This window comes from Carya illinoinensis, chromosome 15, assembly GCF_018687715.1.
Source record: "Carya illinoinensis cultivar Pawnee chromosome 15, C.illinoinensisPawnee_v1, whole genome shotgun sequence".
In the NCBI taxonomy this organism is placed as follows: Eukaryota; Viridiplantae; Streptophyta; class Magnoliopsida; order Fagales; family Juglandaceae; genus Carya; species Carya illinoinensis.
In genome coordinates this window covers 24,687,888-24,705,633 of record NC_056766.1, presented here as the reverse complement: position 1 = coordinate 24,705,633, position 17,746 = coordinate 24,687,888, and the positions used below count along the sequence as shown (strand labels likewise).

The 17,746-nt window shown below is 38.9% G+C and overlaps 1 pseudogene; it reads left to right on the top strand.

Annotated features, from left to right (window-relative positions):
* The first annotated feature begins 3,587 nt into the window (after positions 1-3,587).
* On the top strand, positions 3,588-12,771 carry LOC122296758 (annotated as a pseudogene).
* The last annotated feature ends 4,975 nt before the right edge of the window (positions 12,772-17,746 follow it).

Sequence of the window (17,746 nt, the reverse complement as noted above, 5' to 3'; positions counted from 1 at the left end):
ATAGTATTTTGTATGTTTCTTAGCTCCTTTGTTTAGAATTTTAGGTGTTTTTAACATTTATTTAATTCTTGGGAGTTCTTGATATTTTGTAGGTATTAAATTATTGAATTGGGTTGGAATTTGGATGATGTGAAGAGGTAGAAATTAGGCTACACTTAGAGAGCAAATCCTAGTTGATCTGGTCTAGTCAAACCAGAACACTGTTTGGTTTTTGGGTTCTAACTAAAGTCACATACCTCAGTTTTAGGTTTTGTTTCACTTTTTGGAAAGCTAAGACATTTAAATAAAAATTTTATGGACAGCTCAAAACCCATTTCTGCCATTTTAAAGCTCAAAATTTAGCAAAAATGGAGAAGTCAGAATATGTCCCGAAGTTTATTGTAGCCCAGACCCTGTTTCTATTTTTAACCTATATCTGGAGTTCTAGAAGTCAGAATAAAGCAAGTTTAGGTGCATTGGAAAGCTGAGAAGGAGATCTAAAATATTCATGAGGGTTTAGATAAAAAATTAAAAAATTAGAGAATCATTTTGAATGGATTGGAAGGCCTGAAAATATGGATGGAAGTTTTTTAAAATTAAAAAGTTCCAGAAAAAAGGGAAAAAGAAAAAGAAAGAAAAAAAAAAAAGAAATCACAGAAGGAATCCACAAGAAATTCAAATTCAAAATGCACTAGAAAACAACCCGGACATACTTAAATATTTTGACCGTAACTTTCTACTCACATATCCGATTGATTCAATTCTTGATGGGTTGGAAAGATATCTTAAAGGTTATCAAAAAATGATTTCAAAATTTGAAATTTGAAGCCCATACAGGGATGTCAAAATAAGTCCAAAAAGTCAGGCGATTTTTTAAAAAAATTAGGAAAACTTTAGGATTTCTTTTCTATCATATTTAAACATATTATTGGATGAAAATGGGGGATTTTTGCTTCACTGGAGAAAAGGATTAGGGGAGTTGAATTCAAAAGGAAAATAGGAGAATGAAGCCGGCTGCCAAGTCTCAATGAAGAGAGATCTTCAACAATCTTGAATGCTTCATCTACCTATTATCTTCTCTCTTAATTTTCTTTTGATGTATTCCAATAAGAACATGGTTGATTTCAGAGTTTTCATGAACTAATTTTATTTTTCTAGGGCTTTAATGTAGTCTAGCTTTGAACACAATTTATGAATAAGTTATTTTATTTTCAATATCTTTATGATTGAGTGTTTATTCCTTCTTCTTAATACTTGCAATTTTCTAGCCAATTATTGTTCAATCTATTGAATTGCAATGAGACTGAGAGGTGATTTGTTATTAAATCTCTAGGATCCATTAGTTGAGTGAAAGTAGAAATACTTTACCATAATTAGTATGATTTTTTAGAAAATCCAAAGAACTTAATGAGTCTCTAATTAGTTGAATTCACATAGGGATATAATGAGTTATTAGTTAGAGATATTTTTAATATTATTCAAGAGAAGATATTGAATAATTATGGGATTTCTATCATCAACTTGGGACATTTTGAATTTTATAATGAGGAAGAATAAATTGTGTGGGATTTGCTAGGTGAAATCAAATGCTCTAAACCTATTCTTATTATATTTAAAATCTTATATTTTATGCTATTTTATTCTTAAATTTATTTTTTTGTCAAGTATTTGAATTTAATTTATATAGTAGAATCTTTCCATTTTTTTTAGTTTTTCAAAGAGTATTTAATTTAGTAAATTTCACTACTCAATAGCAAAAATTAATCTTTGTGGGTTTGACATCCGTTTTCTTTAAAACACTTTACTACTTGTTATGATTCTGTACACTTGCATATATTTTCACACCAATAGAGTACCTGACTGGTCCGGGGGTAACAATCGGGCGAAGGTAGGAACTCGTGGATGTTCCTGTCAGAAAGGGCCAAGTTGATGTGTGACTCAACATCGTTCACCTGCACCTAGGCCATCACTATGGCGACTCGCGCCTCTTCCCCCTGGGACAGTTTGATGTCTAGACTTTGTGAAGAGGGGAGGAACCCCCAAGTTGCTTGGATAGGAAACTTCTATTGAGCAGACTCCCCTTTGGGGAACTCCCAGCTTCAGCCTAAGATGAAGAATAACTTTCGAGTGTAGTCCTTGATGCTCGAATGGCGCGACTCCCGAAAGCTATAAAGGCTCCCTGGACAATGATTGATGTTGTATACTGACAAGAACTCCCATTCTGTCAAGTTAGGGTATTCCTTACTAGCCGCAGTGAAGGCCTTTCGAGCAATAATGCAGCTGGACACCAGAAATCACTAGGCATTGGGATTGATCTAGGCCGGTGTCAATCCTAGGTAGTGGAGAACCTCCTAGATAGGGCAGCAAAATAGGAGGCGAATGCTGTTAGCAAACATACCCAAGATGCTGTTCAATCAGTAGTCAACTCATTTTCATGTGGGCAAGGAACCTCTAGATTGGCTGATCGAGGGATGCCATAACTAGTCCAGAAGGCTTGAAGATCTTCACTGGTGACACACGAGATCTAGCGCTTGTTGTTGAAATAAGGGTGATGATTTCAGTGGAAGTTTTTGGGGCCATGGGAGTAGAGGAAAGTGGTAGAAAGGAAGGAGATGATGGGCACGGCCTGGGGAATAGGAAAGGGAGGTAAAGAAAAGGAATAGGAGAGCAAAAGGAGAAAGGAGGCGTTATGGTAGAAAGAGAAATGGGCAGGATGGAGGAAGCAGAGGAAGGAAAGGGATGCTTATATAGCCAAAAATCTTTGAGAGTGGCATGGGAAATGGAGCGACACTAATGATGGTAATGTTAGTGAAATGGCACGTGAATCCCAACCGACGCGAGTAACGATGGCTCTGTCAACTGCATGGCATGCACAAACCAATGTGCCTTCAAAGGCATCACAAGAACCAAGGAGATGCATGTCCTTCAAAGGACAAGTGGCACGAAAGCCTAGCCAATGGGCCGGTTTGAAAGGGGAAGAGATGGGAGAGGGGAGAGGGGAATGCATGAAGTCACAAACCAATCGGTGAAGAGGAAGGAAGGGGCCAGCCGTGTTGTTACCCAACTACCAGAGGAGTCGAAAGCTTGAAGGGCCCACATCTTGTCTCTCCATCCAAAGCATTAGTTTGTGACGAGGCATGTGTTAGAGTATCTGTGCAGGAAATAAAAAATTTTGAATTCCCATCACTCACTGCAGTGAGAATTTGCAGGGTAATGTAAGTGGAAAAGGGCCCAAGCCCAGTGGCCCCATCCAAGACCCCTAGTAACCCCAAACCAAAGTACGCTGGGGGACCCATGGTTGCACAAGATTGAGGCCAACTAACGAAAGGTACTAGGGCTTGGGGTGGGGGGGACTCGGGCCACCCCCATAACCCACCCACCCTTCAGAATGGCCATAAGGTGGCTGAGAAGCCCATTGCAGGCATTGATTACCCGAGGCCTTAGTAGGGAACCAAGGACTGACAAAAGTCTACACAAACAGGTGACTATGCAGAGCATTGGTGGCTAAGCATGCTTGGTTGTGGGCACACTCGGCTAGAGACACGCCACATTTAATGCATGTAAGGAGATATGGACATGCGACGACAAACCCCTGGGATGACACGACCATGGCCTGCACTACGCCGCAGTGGCAAGGAGGTGGTAGGTTTGACTTAGGCACAACCTAACACCCCACGATCTCCCTCGACAACAAAGCCCCATCTGGGTATAAATACCCCTAGCTGGCCCAGGAGAAAAGGTTTGATTTTCTATTCCCCTCTACATACCCATTAGTCCAAAGAGCACCCAACTGACATTAGCATTGGAGAGTTTTTGGACTCCGTCGGTCCCTCTCTTCTCTCTCCTTGCAGGTGCCGAATGCTTAGACTTCCGTGGAGTTGCTTGGGCCATGAAACATGATATCAACAGGATCCAATTCTTTATAAATAATCTGAAATGTACAATCTCATCCGTTAAAAAGTGTATAAAATAATTAATATTGAATATTTACATTCTTTATATATATGTCCATATAATTAATATTCTTATATACCTTAATTTATTTAATAAGAAGTTTCATCGAAAGTGCTATGGTGAAAATTCCAAGCAATTGTAGAGAAGATAAAAAGAAGAGAATAGTCAGACTGTCTTAATTAATTGCTCTTAAAAATAATTATGTCAATAAAAATTCATATATTTGGCTCTTAAGACGACGTAGAAAATGCTTAGAATTTGATCTTTATGGATATTCTTTTGGGCAATATATTATAGGACCTGAGGGGCAACCATGCACAATGGTGATAAGAACTTTACATTGGATAGTTTCGTCATACTAGATTTGGGGATTACCATTTTTCTTGTTTTATTCAACAAGGTCTTCTCAGTTTCTCCATGAAAAGCCAAACCAGAGCTAGATCATCAGGACCCTATTATTACCTCTTTTATCACCGATGGTAAAAATTTAAATCTGTATATTTCTTTTACTTCCACTATTAACAGCTACAAGTATTACATAAATCAACACTCTTCTTATTAATATATTTTTGCTTCCAAACAGCGGAAAGCAATTTAATTTCCAAGTTCATAGAGTCATACTTGGTATGGAAACTACCCTTAGTGAAGTATGGACTGAAACCGGATCAACAAAGTTTTGGAGGACTATGCTTCATGCTAGATAATTTCTTTGCCGAGGTAGAAAATGGAAAGCTACTGTTCAAAAAAGGATCACCAAAGTGGTGGTTTTGGAGTGGGGGAATTGATTTTGAAGACAAGAGTAGTATTAAAGCAATAAATGATGCCCATGCAAGCCATGTAGATCAAGAAGAGACTACATTCTCATCATGTGTCACAAAGGATCCCATACATGGGTACTCAAAATAATCTATCAGAGCACTATCATCTCCTACAAGAATTTCCTCAACAAACCATCCACTGTAATAACCATTGCTCATGTAATGTGCATGCCTTAGCGCATAACACCAGTTGTAATATTCTGATAAGACTAGAATATTCTTTTACTCTGTATAAAAGGGCACTGACCCTTACTATAATATTTGAGGAAAAGTTATTTTCAACATGGTATCAAGAGCCACAAGTTAGGACTCGCCATCCACCATGTCGTCTTCTCCTTCTCCTTCTTCTTCTTCTTCTTCTTCTTCTTCTTCTTCTTCTTCTTCTTCTTCATCTCCACCTTCACCTTCCCTCCCTTCTCCCCTACCCAACTTTTCTCATATAATTTTAGTCGAACTAATGAATGAAAACTATCTTCTCTGGAAGGTTCAAGTTGTTCCCTACTTAAAAGGGCAGCGTCTGTTTAAATATGTTGATGGATCCTATCCACCTTCTCTTGCCAAACTTTTCTAATGGTACATCAAACCCTGAACATGAACTTTGGGCCCAACATGATCAAATGGTCATGTCTACCCTAATATCCTTCCTCTTGAAGTCCATTATTGGACAAGTCATTAGTTGTACGTCAACAAGGGATGTCTGGCTCTCTTTAGAGTCCACGTTTGCCTCTTCATCCCAGGCACGAATAATATAGATGCAATGTCAACTTGCGTCTTTGAAAAAGTGCAATGATTCAATTCAAGTTTAATTCCGACGGGCATAAATACTAGCAGACACAATGAATGCAGCTAGGTGTCCTCTTCCATCTACAGAGTTTGTCCCTTACTTGCTTGCTGGGCTTGGCCCTAACTATGATGCCTTGGTGTCCTCTGTAACTACTCGATTGGATCCCATTTCCACGGAAGAGTTGCTCAGTCATATGCTTCCTCATGAAGCTTGGATGCAACATCATGCCACAACAACTTCACTTTTTTCATCCCCAGATGTATCTGCTAATTTCTCTGCTTGAGCACCTTCCAACTCTAGGTGTAACCATGGATTTCGTGGCTGCAACAATCGTGGTCATGGAGGTCGTTCAACTCCAATGAGGCCGTAGCTCTCATGGACCTTCAGGTAATTTCTTTCCTAACTCATCCTCCCGAACAACTGATACTCGTCCTGTTTGCCACGTTTGTAAGAGTTGGCCACATTGCACTCACATGCCTCTATCGCTTCAACCAAGCATACATGACCTCTGCTTCTCCCTCAACTCAATACAACTCTTCCTCCCAAGCCTTTGATGGTGCCTGGTATCCTGACACAGCCGCTACCAATCACATTACAAGTGATCTTGCCAATTTGAACCTACAGTCTGATGAATATCATGGTGATGAACATCTTCGTGTTGGTGATTATTCACCAGTCCCAATTTGGCACACTGGTTCTGCTACTTTTCCTTTCTCTTCTTCTTTGTTTATTTTAAACAAACTCCAATGTGTTCCTTCCTTTACTAAGAACCTTGTGTCCGTTAGCCAGCTTTTCCATGATAATGATGTTTGTAAAGGATCTCACCACAGGGAGAGTACTACTTCAAGGGATAACTACTAACGGCCTTTACACTTTTGCATCACTATCCTCTCAAGCTCACACCAGTTATCTTCCCTCTATTCCTACATGGCACTCACGATTAGGTCATCCGTCCATCAAGATTGTCAGAACCATCCTTCAACAACATGGACTTCCTTTTGATCCATCTTCAATTTCTCAATTTTGTAATGCTTGTGTCATGGGCAAGCACCACCGCACACCTGCTCTTACTAGACTTACTAAGTCTACTGCACCTTTTCAACATGTATTCAATGATTTGTGGGGACCTTCGCCTCATATCTCGAGTGAAGGTTTTCATTTTTATATTACCTTTGTTGATGACTATTCCCACCATACATGGCTTTTTCCATTACAAGCAAAATCACAAGCATTATCTGTTTTTACTAAATTCAAATCTTATGTTGAATTACAACTCAATACCAAAATTAAACAATTACAAACTGATTGGAGAGGGGAATTTAGGACCTTCCTTGAACTTTTAGCCACTTCGGGTATCAAACATCGCATCACATGTCCACATGCTCATACCCAAAATGGAATAATTGAACGAAAGCACAGACACATCGTAGAATCTGGCTTGGCCTTGTTAGCACATGCTTCCATTCCTCTCATCTTCAAAATGCTTCTTCACATTTTTTACTACATAAAACTGACCCTGATTATAAAGGCCTACGGGTTTTTGGGTCTACTTGTTTGCCTTTAACAAGGTCTTTTAATCAACACAAATTTGATTACTGAGCCATACAATGTTTCTATCTTGGCTCTAGCCCGACCCACCATGGTTCCATCTGCTATCATATTCCCCACCAAATGCACCTACATCTCTAAAGATATCAAATTCAATGAAAGCCTCTTTCCATTTTCTCAATCATCACAACCCATTTTCCTTTCTAAGCCCACCTGTGTCATACTTCCTTTTCCTCTTGTTAATTTTGGCCCAAACCCAAACTCACTCCATTTTAGGCCCACCACCTTCCTCGTCTTCGTCTCCCAACTCCTCTCCTTCTCCAACACAATGTTCTCCACACCATGTGCAGCAGCCTGTTTGAATCATTACAACAAGATCACAAACTGGATCAGTGTGCCCAAGCTAGTTTACTGATGGCACCATCCCTTGTCTTCCTCCTCGAGCTCATCTCTCCCTTACATCTAATATCCCAGAAGATCCATCATTCTATTGCCCAAAATTACCCTGAATGGCGCAACGCCATGTCCACTGAATTTAATGCCTTGCTAAAAAACAACACATGGACACTTGTGTCACCAACTGCAGCATCAAATTTTATTTCCTGCAAATGGGTTTTTTAGACCAAGCACAAAGCTAATGGCACCATCGAGAGAAGGAAGGCTCGATTGGTTGCCAAGCATTCTTACAGAAAATCTGGTTTGGACTATGACTAGATTTCTAGTCCTGTCATTAAGGACACCACCATTTGCTTGGTCCTAGCTCTGGCTGTGTCTCACTGTTGGCCTATCCACCAGTATCATGTTCAGAATGCTTTCCTTTATGGAGCATTGTCAAAAATAGTGTATATGGCACAACCACTTGGTTTCAATCATCTTAATTTCCTCATCACGTGTGCAAGCTTTGAAAAGCAATTTATGGTTTGAAGCAATCTCCCCTTGTTTGGTACTCTCGCCTCAGTAAAAAATTACTTGATCTTGGCTTTACCATCTCATTTGCAGACTGCTCATTATTTGTTAAAAAGCTCGGGTCCAATGCTCTCTGTGTTCTAGTTTATGTTGACAATCAATTGGTTACAGGTTCATCTATGCAACTAATTATAGAGCTTGTTAACAACTTGAATGTTGAGTTTCCAATTTCAGACCTCAGGCCACTTAATTTCTTCCTGGGGATCGAAGTTACACATACAGCAGATGGCTTATTACTTAGAAGAAATATATTCTCGAGCTTCTTAAATGAACCAACATGGCCTCTGCAAAGCCCATCAAGACGCCCATGGCCACTTCTAAAAAATTCTCTATATATAGGCAACTTTTTTGAAGACCCATCGCTCTACCGCAGTACAGTTAAGTCATTATAGTACCTTTCTTTCACAAGGTCTAATCTTGCCTTTGCTGTGAATAAGGTTTGTCAATACATGCATGCTTCCCAAGTCCCTCATTGGAAAGCAGTTAAACGAATCCTCTGTTACCTTAAACATACTTCTCACCTTGACCTCATGTCCTTCAGTAATTCTTCTACGATGAACATCACGACTTTTTTTGACACCGACTTGGCAGGGTGCTCTAATGACTGATGATCAACCAGTGCATATCTTCTCTTCTCTAGTCCAAACTTAATTTCATGGTCATCAAAGAAATAGCCAAAAATTGCAAGATCTTCTTCTAAAGCCGAGTTCAAGGCTGTAACAAATGCCACTGCTAAAATTATGTGGGTTCAACATCTCTGCAAAGACCTCGGCATCAACCTCGACAATGCACCAACTTTGTATTGTGATAAATCTAGGTGCCATGTATCTATCTTTCGATCCTGTTTTTTATGCCCAAACAAAGCATGTGGAGATCTCACTTTGTTCCAAATAGAGTTCTAAATAAATCATTATTAGTAGCATTCATCTCTGGAAAGGATCAATTAGCAGACCTTCTTACCAAGCCTCTGTCGGCTGCTAGGTTCTAGCTCTTATGTACAAGTCTACGCCTGAGACAACTCGACTTGAGGAGGATTATTAGAGCAATAAATGATGACCACGCAAGCCATGCAGATCATGAAGAGACTACATCCTCATCATGTGTCACAAAGGATCCCATACATGCGCACTCAAAAGAATCTGTTTGAGCACTATCATCTCCTGCAAGAATTTCCTCAACAAACCATCCACTGTAATAACCATTGCTCATGTAATGTGCATGCCTCAGTGCATAGCACTACCTGTAATATTATGATAAGACTAGAACATTCTTTTACTCTGTATAAAAGGGCACTAACCCTTACTGTAATATTTAAGGAAAGTAAATATAGAATACAAAAGTTATTTTCAACAAGTAGATTGGAGGCTGATGTTGTGATTCTTGCAACTGGTTATAATGGGAAGAAAAAGATTCAGGCTTTACTACCCAAGCCTTTTAGGAGTCTCGTGGTGGACTCCTTTGGGATCATGCCCTTGTACAGGTAACCAAAATCGATATTTAAAACATAAAATAATTAGGATTGCTTGCAAATGGTGTGATGACCCGCTTTTGCGTGTATTTTCACTGAAAGGTTGTTTTTATTTTAATTAATATATTAGTTTATTTATTTTAAATTATTGCATTTTAAATTTAGTTTTTTTATTTGATGGATGTTGTGTTTTATTTATTTATTTTGTTTTACGGTTTTTAATCTCTTTCTCGGCGATTTTGTTTTGTTTTCCCGGAGTGAGGATTGGACCTCATTTCTTTCCTACATCTCTTTTTCCCTTTTTCCTTTTTCCCTTTTTCTCTTTTCTTTTTCTTCTTTCTTTTTCTTTTTCTTTTTTCTTTCTTTTTCTTTTTCTTTTCTTCTTCCTTTTCTTTTTTCTTCTTCCCGCGTTCCGTCCGTCTCTCTCTCTCTCCTCTCCCACGCCGTAACCTAGCTCAGCCCCTCGACCCACCGCCGTCCGACCGCCGTGCGGCACACCACCCCCACCGGTCGAAGTCTCTCCCTCTGGCGCACCACCCCACCGAATCTCAGCCCCATCCGGCCAGCCGTTTGGCCGGAAAATAAAATGCCCTTGAAACCCCACGGATTTTGCCCCGATCCGCCACCGTCGCTCCACCTCCGGCCACCACCTCTTCACCACTTCATCACTGGTCCCTTGCCGTCCTAACCCACCCGTTTTCGGCCCCTAATAGCCACCAGAACAGCTCCCACGAGCTAGCTTTCCATTTTGGGAAATCCGGCCATCAACCACCATTTCCGCCGCCACCCATGGCCAACCACCACTTCCTATAGCTTCATAATCATCCCTAGACCATTCTCTATCAATCCCAAGCCTTGGTTTGTCCCCGTTCAAAAGTGGGTATTTTACAACCCACGGCCACAGTGAATTTTCACTGTTACGTTGCTTTTTCTCCGCCGTTTGCAACGCCGCAAGCTTTCTAAAAATACCATATAGCACTGTAAGTATTTTCCAAACCCTACTTTCAGATTTAAATATATTTTGCTCATTCAATAATTATTTATCTGCTGGTTGGTTGATTCCGGACTGAGTCCGAGGAGTTCGGGGGTTGGATGGATGGAGGACGGAGTTGCTTGTTTTATTGATTTATGTTGGTTGGTTATTTTTGTGCATTGATATGATATTTACATGATGCATGCACGTGCGTTTTTATTTAATTGAGAAAAGCCTGTTTTATTGGTGTAAGTGGGCTTACGGGTGTGTGTGTATCACGACCCCAAGCCGGGATGGGGTATTATCTCGGTGGAGCTCCTCTGGTTACTCGGGAGTGGAATAAACTGAGTGATGTCCCCTGGGTTGTCGCTGGGCTACGAAGGGAGAGGGGGCTAGGGGATGCTTGGCTACGAACGCGCCGGGCGTGGAACCGGGCATCGCTCTACCACCGACTCTGTGGCCCTTCGCTGGCGAGGGCTAGACGATGCTTGGCTATGAACGTGCGGGGCGCAGAACTGGGCATTGCTCGTTAGGTGTCACATGCGTGGTGGTACTCTGCGGTGTGGCACTGGAGCCAAGGTGTGCGGATGACCCCTAGGGGAGGTCATGGTGCATACGGATAAACTGGATAATGGTTTGAGATGGATATGGGCCAAATGTGACTTTTGGTGTGATATTTGGAAAGGATGTGTTTTTGGGCCAAATGGGATTTTTGGCGTGCGTGGAAAAATATGTTTTTATGGGTTTGTGCATTGGCATCATTTCATGCATATTGTTTGAGTTCTATATGCTTTTATGTGGTGGTGTTTGGATTTTACTTACCTGCGGTACCATTTTTGGTTCCGTAGATTTTGGTGCAGGATTCGAGGAGGAGGAGGCTGAGTCCGAGGATGCGGCTCCGTCGGAGTTTTGAGTCGAAGTTATGCTTTATAGTTTGGTTTAAAACTATATTTGTGTTTTTTGTAATATTTAATTATGTATGTTTTAAACAGCTTGTATTATATTAAGAAAATTCTGGTACTTAGTTTTATGACTTTCGTTATCCGCTACGTGTTTCTTCGTGCACATATGTTGCTTTTGCACACACTTGGCACTCGTCGATAGGGTGGTGAACCGGGTTGTCACCATCCGGACGTCTCGATTTTCCCGTGTCCGTGCGTGGGGATTTGGGGGCGTCACAAATGGGTTGTTATATTATTAAATGTATATATTATTATTAAATGTAGTATCTTGAAATATTAATGATAAGAGGAAGAATAATACAGTAGCTAGGGTTGCTGATCTTTCAGACTATCGAATGTGATGCCAAAAGGAGCGGCACGTAGTATGTATGTGCAGGTTGAAAGTGAGCAATTGGCATGCATGAGCCACTACACAGAGACTTCTGCCGATGCCATGTGCGGCTTTTCTAGGGCCATAGATGCCAGGATTTTCAAGATCGGTAGGCGGTGTTTCTCCTAGAGTGTTTTTTTATTCCAATGTTTCCTTTTTGTTTGTAGATCAGATTTTTCAGTATTTTCTTTGTATTTGCAGTCTCTGTTGTTTTGTTTTAGGTAAAAAATAAGAAGAAATAAGTTATTTGATTTGGTGTCCATTGTAACAGAGTCCCACTCCTCATTTGAAGGATGGTGGGTGATAGTACTCCTCCTTGTGAGGATGAAGGGTGATAATACCTCTCTCATAGTACCTCTCTTCCTTTAGAAGAGGGGACAGTTAGTTCTGTTTTTACAAAGCGTTCTCCTCTCAGACAAACTGGAAGGTTTGTTAGGAGAGAGTTTATAGAAATTAAGATAATGCCCGTCATAAAGAAATTTGTGTGCGGGTGGACCGCAAAGCAGATGCGTAGTTTGGCTTGTAGTTTGAGTTTTTTCCTATATTGATAAGTCACAGCTGTAATTTTGGTTTCATTGAATAAAATGAAGTCTATTTTAAAAAAAAAAACAAATACAGTAGCTAGGTCCTAATAATCTATTCAATTATGATGGATGATATGTTTGCAGTGGCACTATTCATTCATATATTCCGAACATGGCATCTGCACTCGGTAGAGATACGTTGCAAGTGGCTAGCTAGGAAGATTGGCCGATGATCTATTCAAGCTTCCTAGTGTTGAGAAGATGCTGGAACAAACTACAAATTAAGGAGATACAAGTCATGAAAAGGACAATCCGAGACACTGTATTTCCAGGTTTAGCATCAACCACAGCGATGAATTTGTGAAGAGATGGGATGGAACTCTTGGAGGAAGAAGAATTGGCTTTCGGAGGCTTTTAGCCCTTAAAAACAGCTAAGACCATAAGTGACTCATGAAAAACAACATGATATACGTACACAATCATACAGTTAATGTACATGCAAATAGTTGGCTTTCAGTGTTATGCCCTAGATAAATTTCCCATATCTAATGAAATATTTATTTGCTTAATTGAAATTAAATCTGCCTCACGCATTGTTTTTTAACATCAAACCATAATATTCATTAATCATAAAACACGGCCTTTAGCCATTACAAGTGTCTTAATATAGTCAACATGGATTAGTTCATATTCCATATTCACAACCCGTTGTGCTAATTAGTGAGCAGCACCATTAAACTCCCTCTTGACATGTCGAATTTTCCATGTAGTGGAAGCGATCAGTTGCAATTGATTAAGCTAAAATATTACATATTTCATACATTTAGAACCAATATATTTTAATTATTTCATGAAATTATTATTGGTTTTAGATGAAAAAATGGTTAAGATGCATAAATCTCAGTTGTGATTTAAATTGGTTTATAACATGATTTATGCTTAACTTTATAACTTGGAATTTAACTGGTCAATATTTCCTCAGTGCACAACATATTTTTTATTTCTAATTTTTGTGTGTCATTCTTTTCATTTTTTTATATGCTTTTAAATAAAATGCAATGATGCAAAAACATTGATGACAAAAAGTCCCACACGCAGGAGCGGTTTTGAGGAAAACATAAGACATCGACTTAAAAGAAAAGAGTCGGGGAGGTAACACAAAAGAGAGCTACCATAACGAGCTGGAGCTTTTGGACAGCAACGAGCATGCAGGACTTTAGTTTTAGGAATGACACTGTTTTCACTTCGGAGAAAGGACACTAGCTTTGAGAACAAAAACGAGATGAGATTTATGAGCACAAGAGGTGCAACTTCACACACCACCATTCAAGGAGATTTATGAAAGTCAACCAATCCCACCACAAGATCTAGCACCAAGAGTTCCATTCCCTCAACAACTCAAAAAGAACAAGCTTGATAATTTTCTAAATTTCTAGATGTGTTTAAAAAGTTGCATATTAACATTCCGTTTGTAGATGCCCTCAAACAAATGCCAAGCTACGTGAAATTTATGAAGGATTTATTGTCAAATAACGAAATGGGGAGAGAATGAAACGGTAGCTCTTACTAAAAAGTGCAGTGCAATGCTACATAAGAAATTACCTCCAAAGCATAAGGATCGAGGGAGCTTCAATATCACATGTTCAATTGGAAATTCTGTGTTTGAAAAAGCTTTATGTGACTTAGGTGCAAGTATTAACTAATACCTTTATCTATTTTCAAGAAGCTTGGATTAGGTGAATCAAGACCTACTACAGTTTCATTATAATTAACAAGTGGCTCAATAAAACACCCATGGGGAATTATTGAAGATGTGTTTGTCAAAGTGGAAAAATTTATTTTTCTAGCTGACTTTATCATTGTAGACATGGAGGAGGATAGGGAAATCCCCATCATTCTTGGTCGACCATTCTTTGCTACTGGCTGAGCTCTTATTGATGTCCAAAGGAGAGAATTGTGGTTGAGGGTACAAGAGATGGAGGTAACCTTTAATGTTTTTAATGCCATCAAGTATCCAGATACATTTGAGAGTTGTTTTAGTATCCAAGCAATCTACTATTTGGTCAACGAAGTGCTTAATCAACAAAAGGAATCATTGGAATCTTATTTGGTTAGTCCTAATCTGACCATGGTAGAGGATCTCGAGTGTTAGAATATGCCTCATGGATGGATTCCTTTGGTCCTAACAACAAGAAATATTTTGAAGATTTGGGACAAGGACCATCACAGCCACTTCCATCTATTGAAAAGCCGCCGGTATTGGAGGTCAAGCCTTTATCAGAACACCTTCGGTATGCTTATCTTCGCAAATCACCTACTCTTCCAGTAATTATTTCATCTAAGCTTTCCGCTGAAGAAGAAGAAAAGTTGTTGAGAGTGCTTAGAAAACATAAGGCAACTATTGGGTGGACGCTTGCAGATATCAAGGGAATTAGCCCTTCTATTTGTATGCACCAGATTTTGCTGGAAGAATAGTACAAGTCTTCTATAGAGCACCAAAGAAGACTCAATCCAACAATGAAGGAAGTAGTGTGTAAAGAGATCTTAAAGTGGTTAGATGCTGGAGTGACTTACCCAATTTCTGATAGCTCATGAGTTAGTCCTGTACAAGTTGTACCAAAGAAAGGAGGGATGACGGTGGTGAAGAATGCTAACAATGAGTTAATCCCTACAAGAACCAACACTAGGTGGAGGGTTTGCATGGATTATTGAAAATTGAACAAGGCCACTCAAAAGGACCACTTTTCCTTGCCATTCATTGATCAAATGTTGGATAGGCTAGCCGGGCATGATTACTTTTACTTCCTAGATGGCTATAATCAAATAGCCATAGCACTAGAGGACTAAAAGAAGACAACCTTCACATGCCCTTACGATACTTTTGCTTTCCAACAAATGCCCTTTGGGCTTTGTAATGTGCCAACCACTTTCCAAAGGTGTATGATGGCAATATTTCCGGATATGGTAGAGCAGATTATTGAAATTTTCATGGATGATTTTTCCCTATTCGGATCCTCTTTTGATAATTGCCTTTGGAATTTGGCATTAGTTTTGGAACGATGTGAAGAAACCAACCTTGTGCTTAATTGGGAGAACTGCCACTTCATTGTAAAAGAGGGAATTGTCTTGGGTCATCGGATCTCTTCTAAGGGGATTAAAGTAGATAGAACCAAGAATGAGACAATTGAGAAGCTTCCACCTCCACCAACAAAAAAGGGAGTAGGAGTTTTCTTGTACACACAAAATTTTATAGAAGATTCACCAAGATTTCCAAACCCCTTCATAACCCATGTATAGCTTACTGACTCACTCAAAAATGAGTAGCACTAATGCTATCCCAAGTGCAGGAGGATGTTGTGTAATAATTAGGAATAAATTCCTAGATCGTCTCCTCAGGGAAAGTTGCTTAAAATTAAACTCGTTGAAAAATGTGAAAAACTTCACAAAGAGAAAATAAAATGATGATATATGCAATGGATGGAAAAGGGTACTAGTCATGGACTAGATTCATGTCTTTTGATTTTTTTGTTTGCTGGATTGGAATGTAAAGGACTAATAAATTAAACTCAGAAATTAATAAAACTAAATTAAGCATTAAACTAAATTAGAAAGTAATTGACAAAACATGAACGGAAAATTTAAAATACCCAAAATCAAGATTCTAGAATTCATCTTTGTAATTAAATCACGAATTCTCAAAATAACACATAACAGTTGTAATCACTATTAAATGAAAACTTAAAGAAGTAAGAAAAATAAATAACACGAAATAAGTAAACAGAAACTCAAAAGTATTCTATAAACTTTAAACTGAAGTTAAATAAAATAGGGAACGAAAAGTCTAAACGAAAACTTTCTTTCACTATTCAATTGAAATTCGAAACAAAAAGGAACGATTTCTCACGTATCACTCTTGAAAATTAATCTCTAAACCTTTAATAAAAACTCTATAACAATTCCTCTGCTCTCCACGTATGATGTTCAGAAAAATCAAAAACAAAAACAAAAGCTTAAAACCAAACCTTTCTTGCAATAAATTAAGGTAACACAATTAATTAGAACTTCTAAAACAATTCTTTATGAAACAAAATAGCACACTTGATTAAAACTTCTAAAACAATTTCTTTTTGTTACATGAAATAAACTAGTAATGAAACAAACTAGCACACTTAATATTAAGGTATTACTCTTAATGAAATAAAAGTCTAGAACAAATCTTAATACACTTAATAAAAATGCTAAAACAACAAAGCTTTGAAACTAAAAGGAGAAACAAAATTTCTTAAAACAAAAAGGAGCTAATTCTTTCAAGTACATAGCAGAAAATTGTGTGTGTTGAGTTGTGTTTGTCTAAGTTTGAGTTGTCCTAGTTGTTCTCTTTGTAAGCTTCGGACTGCACCCATTTTATAGCCGAACATCTTGGCTAGTTCATCTCTCATTCAATTGGTTTCACACTTCAATCTTGCATTCACACTCAATTTGCATTCACACCTCAATTGGTTTCACACTTCATTCTTGCATTCACACCTCAATTTCGGCCACTTGCATTCCTCTTTAATTGCCGTGTCTTGCATTGCATTCCTCCTCTCTTATTTTATTCAATTGGTTTATTAATTCAAACCAAACAACCAAGTCTTCATGCCTAACTTCTTGCCTAACTTGTTGACTAACTTCATGCCTAACTTGTTGACTAACTTCATGCCTAACTTCTTGCAAATTCATACACGGTTTCTTCATTGCCTCCCAGCCGACTTCTTCAATCTTTTTGTTTTCAATTTCAGCACACAATACTTCATTCACACGTCTCTCTCTATTTCTGGAAATTGCCCTTTGACTTGAAGAATGCCTCTCACCGACTTTATATTTCAGCAAAATACAAACACCCATTGACAAAAAATTCTTTCACTCAATCTCGCCTGCACCTTTTACTCAATTCTCACTCCCTACACGTCTCTCTCTCCCTCTCTTCAACCGACCTCAACTCCTCTCTATCCCCCACTTAATCATGCACTGACTTTTCATATCATAAGCAGCCGACTATCCTCAATGATTTCACAAATAGCCGACTACTTCCCTTTACAATCAACCAAAACAAATCCCAACCAATTAAATTATTCCAGCTTTCAACCCCAGAAAAATCAGCACATCATGCACTTTAATTTCAGCACATGTTTCTCTATAGGGCTTTGCTACATACAGTCGCCAGATGCAGTCGGCGTGCAGTCGGCTGTACGGAATGAATAAAAAAAAATTATAAAAAAAAATTTTTATATTCAAGGGGACCTACATGAATTATAAAAAGTTATAAAAATAATTTTTTTTTTCATGTAGGTCCTGTATTAATTTTTTTTTACAGCCGACTGCACGCCGATTGCATCTGCCGACTGCAAAAAGTATTTC